We start from the raw sequence: 7,036 nt of genomic DNA on the forward strand, positions 1-7,036 counted from the left end.
ATATAGACATTAGTTTCATTTAATTAGGCAGAGCAGTGGAAAGAAATGAAAAAAATTATGTGTAACTTCAATAAAGCTTTTATTCCAAATATAGAAATCCTCAATTAAATTGAATGTGCCTCACTGTTTTTGGCTTTATATTCATCCAAGACTATCAAATAAGTTACATAAACTCTTAGGGGAGATCTTCTGAATGACTATGAAATCTTATTCAAGGAAAATAGGACCTCTAAACACACATCTAGGTGATTATTCTCCTGTGAAATAGATATTATTTCTATGTCTTTTTTTTTTTTAGAGAATATATCATCAGAATTGAATATTGAAAGCTCTTCATTTTTAGAATGACAGAGAGGCAGAGAAAAGTGCAAAAATCTCTAGTCTGTATTTACTTAAAGTATTGATAGTGTTACAAAAATTCTCTCTGTACCTGCAATCATTCATATCTAAACACAAAACTAAACAGAAAGTTCAAAATAAAGTCAAGTCTAAGTTTAAGGCTTAACATACGTTTCCAGACAGTGACCAAAATGAAGATGTAAGATATAATTAAGGAAAAGAAGTAGCCATTGATATAAACTCACTGTTAGCAATGATTACAAACTCTAGCTTGTAGGTGTCTACACAAGCAAGTTTCATAACCCGAGGGAAATCGCAATAAAAACTATCTACTTTATTAGGGCCACAAAAAGGCAAGTTTATGACAAAAATAAACTGAGATACAGTATGGATTATCTCCACTATCCAGGAAGTCACTACAAAGGATACACACATTTTGGGGCTCATTAAGGTCAGGTAGTAGGCTTACAGATTGCAGTGTATCTGTCATATACCATTGCTATGAGCAGCACCATTTCAGCTCCACCTATGACATGAATAAAAAATATCTGTATCATGCATTTTGGAAAAGAAACAATGTTACAGTCAGTGAAAAGATCAGAGATCATTTTGGGCACTGTGGAGGAAGAAAGACCTAGATCAAGAAGAGAGAGATTGGCTAATAAGAAGCACGAGGGGGAGTGTAAATGAGAGTCAATAACTACTGTTAACACAATGAAGAGGTTTCCCAGGATAATTCCCATGTAGAACACAGAGAAGAACCAAAAGAGAAAAAGATGCATCTCCCATGAATTTGAAAGTTTAATCAACACAAATTCAGATACCACAGAGTCATTTGCTCCATCCATTGACCGAATCAGGAGAGAAGAAGCTGAAGTAATCTGAAGGTAGAAAATAAGGAAGAATTAAGAAACATGGGTATTAAACATTGATATATTGTTTGCTCATCAGTGATTTTGTAGGAAATATGTTGCAAGTGCTAAAATAAGAAGTTAGAAAACACATAGAGAGGGCAGGTGAAAGGAAGATAAATGAATAGAAGAATTGAGATAATCAGAAGTTAGACCAGAGAGTCAAGGATAAAAATCATGGGAATATGGCAGGTAAGGTAAGGAATTAAGAGCAAAGTGAAACATTCTCCTAACAGAGTGCTTCTTTACCACACTTTTTGTGCAATAATTCTGGTTTCTTCAGTCTTATTCATTATATTAAAAAAAAAATCTTCCATGCCATGAATAGTGATTCATATTTGTAATGTTCAAACTCTTAATCACTTTTGTCCATACATTCGCTAAGTGAACTTTCTCTCTAAATATTATTTTATTTCACGTCTCAAAATCTCAGGCATGAATCACACAAAATAGTAATAATCCAATGAAGGAAAAGTGTTGGATTTAATAGGGGAGGTAGCATAAAATGAAAAAGGCTTATTCTTTTGATAGTTTCCAATACTTGTGATTGTAACCAGTCACTTGGAGAAGGATCACTTGAAATCTAGTGAAACTCCAAACCACAAAGGCTCAGGAAGAAGGCTTTTTAGCAACTTGCTAGGACTGAGAGAGATTTTGTGCTTTTGAGCTCTGTTCTAGGATTAATAATTGGCAATTCAAACATGAAACTGAAAAATAATGATGTCTTCACTGAAATAAAATATATTAAATAAAAATATAAAAATAATGGTGTCTTCACTGAAATAAAATATTAATTATGATACATAAAGAGCATGTAAAAACTACAGTGCTCTGGAGTCATAAAAATAAAGGTCACAATAGCTTGTCTTCAAATATTTGAAGCTTAGTTCTGCTAAAATGCTCTTTAAAGGTGAGTAAAATTGCTGCAAACAACTTTGAAAGACAGAATATTTGTGATTAGCACTACAAAAAAGTAGAAAGGTTGAAGATGTCTATCTATGAAATATATTTGGACCCATTCATTATTTAATCTAGAGTAAAAAATTAGAAGTACATTTAAAAAAGATAATGAAATATGAAAAATATGCAGAAAGGGAAAATTGATAAGATTCATACCAAAGATAAAGTGGCAATTATAAATGATAGAAATTTAGATTTGTTAACACATCCACTAAATTTTTAAGTCACAAAAATTGGCTACAAAGGAGTATGTCTTATGCGATATGATTTACATGAATATGCTGCAAAAATATGTAAGTATACACATCAATACCTCAAGATAATCACTTTGAATAATGACATATTGGGTAAGTATGTTAGAAATGTTGACTACATTGTATATTTTTCTATGTTTCTATTGTTCAATATTCCTGCCAGCATTTGGTGTTGTCAGTGTTCCAGATTTTAGCCATTCTAATAGGTATGTAGTGGCATCTCATTGTTTTAATTTGCATTTCCCTGTCCACATATGATGTGGAGCATCTTTTCACATGCTTATTTTCCATCCGTATATCTTTTTTGGTGAGGGGTCAATTAACGTCTTTGGTCCATACTTTAATCAAATATTTGTTTTCATAATGGGTTTTAAGAGCTTTTTACATATTTTGAATAACAGTCTTTTATCACATGTCTTTTGCAAATACTTTCTCCAGTCTTTGGCTTGTTTTCTCATTCTATCGATACTGACTTTTACAGAGCTGAAATTTTTAATTTTAATGAAGTCCAGATAATCAATTATTTCTTTCATGAATTATGTCTCTGGCATTGTATCTAAGGAAACATCACCACACCCAAGGTCATCTAGGTTTTCTCCTATTAGTATCTTCTAGGAGTTTTACAGTTTTTCATTTTACATTTAGGTCTATGATTCATTTTGAGTTAATTTTTATGAAGGGTGTAAGATCTGTGTCTAGATTCACTTTTTTCGTACGTGGATGTCCAGGTGTTCCAGTGTCATTTGTTGAAGAGAATATTTTTGCTCCATTATATTGCCTTGTTCCTTTGTATGGGGGTCTCTTTCTAGGCTCTCTATTTGATTCTGTTACTCTATTTGCCTATTTAAAAAAATTTTGCCACTAATGCACTGTCTTGATTACTGTAGCTTTATAACCAGTCTTGAAGTCAGGTAATGTTAGTCCTCCAACTTTATTTTATTTCAATATTGTGCTGGATATTCTAAATCTTGTGCCTCTCAGTATAAACGTAAGAGTCAGTTTGTCAATATCTTTAAAATAACTTGCTGGAATTTTGATTGAGAATGAGTTGAATCTGTAGGTCAAATTTAGAAGAACTGAGCTTGTGACAATATTTAGTCTTACCATTTATAAATATGGAATATTTCTTCATTTATGTAGTTCTTATATTTAATTTATCAGAGTTTTGTAATTTTCTTCATATGTTTGTACATTTTTGTTAGATTTATACCTATTTCATTTTACTGGGTGCTTATGTGAATGACATTTTGTTTGTTTGTTTTCAAATTTAATTTTATTATTAGTTTTAAGTGTATAGTACTTTGGTTAGACATTTATATAGTTTATGAAATGATCCACCTGATTACTCTATCAGCCCTTTCACTCTCCACCTAGCCACTACATTAATGCTAACTGCATTTGCTATGCTGTGCTCCCCATCCCCATGACCATCTATCAACTACTAATTGGTACTTTTTTAACCCTTCATCCCATTCTCCCAGCCCTGCAACACCCCCATCCCTTCTGCCCAATACCAAATTGTCCTCTATATTTATGAGTCAGTTTTTGATTAGTTTGTTCTTTTCCACATATAAGTAAAATCATATGGTATTTATCTTTCTTGGTCTGACTTATTTCACTCAGCATAATAACCTCTAGGTCCATCCATGTCATTGCAAATGGTAGAATTTCATTTTTTTTTTTAATGGCTGAGTAATACTCCATTGTATATATGAACCATAACTTCTTTTTCCAATCATCTGTTGATGGCCATTTAGATTGGTTCCATATCTTGGCTATTGTAAATTGTGCTGCCATGAATATTGGGGTTCATAGATCTTTACAAATTACTGTTTTGGTTTTCTTTGGATAACCACCAGAAGTACAATTGCTAAGTCAAAAGGTGTATCAGTTTTTAATTTTTTGAGAAACTCCAGACTGTTTTCCATAGTGGCTGTACCAATTTGCAATCCCACCAACAATGTATGAGAGTTCCCTTTTCTCCGCATCCTCGCCAATACTTGTTGCTGTTTGATTTATTGATGATAGCCATTCTGACAGGTGTCTCACTGTGGTTTTAATTTGCATTTCTGTGATGATTAAAAAGAGCTTGAGAATCTTTTCATATGTCTATTAGTCATCTGTATTTCCTCTTTGGAGAAGTATCTGTTCAGGTCTTCTGCTCATTTTTAAATTAGATTGTAATTTTTTTGTTGTTGAGTTCAATGAGTTCTTTATATATTTTGGATATTAACCTCTTATCACATGTATCATTAGCGGATATCTTCTCCCAATTAGTTGGTTGTCTTTTTGTTTTGTTGATAGTTCCTTTTGCTGTACAAAAACTTTTTAGTTTGATGTAGTCCCATTTGTTTATTTTTCCTTTTGTTTCCCTTGCCCGGGGAGATATATCTGAAAAGAAATTACTGTTAGTAATATCAGAGGGTTTACTGCCTACGTTTTCTTCTAAGTTTTATGGTTTCAGGTCTTACATTTAAGTCTTTAATCCATTTTGAATCTATTCTTGTATACGGTGTAAGGAAATGGTTCAGTTTCTTTTTTCTTTGCATGTATCTTTCCAATTTTCCCAATACAATTTATTGAAGAGACTGTCTTTATCTCATTGTATAGTCTTGCCTTCTTTGTATATATTGAGCATGTAGGCGTGGATTTATTTCTGTGCTCTCTGTTCTGTTCCATTGATCAATGCATCTGTTTTTATGCCAGTATCATTCTGTTTTGATTACTGTAGCCTTGTAGTATAGTTTGATATCAGGTAGTGTGATACCTCCAATGTGTTCTTCTTTCTCAAGATTGCCGTGGCTATTTGGGGTCTTTTATGGTTGCATATAAATTTTAGGATTATTTGTTCTAGCTCTCTGAAAAATGCCATTGGTATTTTGATAGGGATGCACTGAATCTATAGATTGCTTTGGGTAGTATGGCCATTTTAATGATGTTGAATCTTCCTATCCATGAGCATGGTATATGTTCCATTTATTTGTATCTTCTTCAATTTCTTGTTTCAATGACATATAATTTTCTTAGAGCAGATCTTTTACCTCCTTGGTTAATTTGATTCCCAGGTATTTTATAGTTTTCGATACAATTGTAAATGAGATAGTTTTCTTAATTTCTTTCTAAAAGTTCATCATTGGTGTATAAATATGCCACTGACTTCTGAATATTTATTTTGTAACCTGCTACTTTACTGAATTCATTGATCAGTTCTAACAGTTTTTGGTGGAATCTTTAGGGTTCTCTATATGTAGTATCATGTCATCGGCAAATAGCGAGAGTTTTACTTCTTCCTTTCCAATTCAGATACCTTTTATTTATATTGTCTGATTGCTGTGGCTAAGACTTCCAATACAATGTTGAAGAGGAGTGGTGAAAGTGGGCATCCTTGCCTTGTTCCTTTTTTTAAGGAAAATGCTTTTAGCCTTTCCCTATTGAGTATGGCCTTTATTATGTTGAGGTATGTTCCCTCTATTCCCACTTTGCTGAGAATTTTTATCATAAATGATTGCTGGATTTTGTTGAATGCTTTTTTTTTGTATCTATTGATATAATCATATGGTTTTTATCTTTTGATTTGTTAATGTGGTGTATCACATTAACTGATTTGTGGATATTGAATCAAACTAGCATCCCAGTAATAAATCCAACTTGATCATGGTGTATGATATTTTTAATATATTGCTGACTTTGGTTTGCTAATATTTTGTTGAGGATTTTTGCATCAATGTTCATAAGAGATATCAGCCTATAGTTTTCTTTTTTTGCAATGTCTTTGTCTGGTTTTTGAATCAAAGTAATGATAGCTTCATAAAAAATGTTAGGGAGCCTTCCCTCTTCTTGAATCTTTCGGAATAGTTTGAGAATAGGTGTTCATTCGTCTTTGGTAAAATTCACCTATGAAGCCATCTGGTCCAGGACTTTTTGTTTTTGGGGAGGTTTTTGATTATTGATTCTGTTTCATTGGTGGCAATCGTTTGGTTCAGGTTTTCTGTTTCTTCTTGACTCAGTTTTGGGAGATTGCATATTTCTAGGAATGTATCCATTTCTTCCAGATTGTCCAATTTGTTCACATATAATTGCTTGTAGTATTTTTTTATGATCCTTTGTATTTCTATGGAGTTTGTAGTTATTTCTCCTCTTTCATTTTTGATTTTATTTTTTGAGTCCGCTCTCTTTTTTCCTTGATGAGTCTGGCTGAGGGTCTGTCAATTTTATTTATCCTTTCAAAGAACAAGCTCTCAATTTCATTAATCTTTCGTATTGTTTTTCTAGACGCCATTTCATTTTTTCCTGCTCTGATCTTTATTATTTCCTTCCTTCTATTTACTTTGGGCTTTGTTTACTGTTTTTTTTTTCTAGTTCTTTTAAGTGTAAGTCTAGATTGTCTATTTGAGCTTTTTCTTGTTTCTTGAGGTAGGCCTATGAATTGCTATGAATTTCCCTCTTAGGACTGCTTTTGCTGTGTCTTATAGATTTTGAGTTGTTGCATTTCCATTTTCAGTTGTCTCTAGGTATCTTTTGATTTATTCCTTGATCTCATTAATAACTCATTCATTGTTTAGTAGCATGTTA

The 7,036-nt window shown here is 32.4% G+C and overlaps 1 pseudogene; it reads right to left on the bottom strand.

The window, feature by feature from the left end:
- Window positions 1–436: 436 nt before the first annotated feature.
- On the bottom strand, window positions 437–1,187 carry LOC120587148 (olfactory receptor 4F21-like; annotated as a pseudogene).
- Window positions 1,188–7,036: the final 5,849 nt, after the last annotated feature.

This window comes from Pteropus medius, unplaced genomic scaffold (genome assembly GCF_902729225.1).
Source record: "Pteropus medius unplaced genomic scaffold, Ma_sr-lr_union100, whole genome shotgun sequence".
Classification (NCBI taxonomy): domain Eukaryota; kingdom Metazoa; phylum Chordata; class Mammalia; order Chiroptera; family Pteropodidae; genus Pteropus; species Pteropus medius.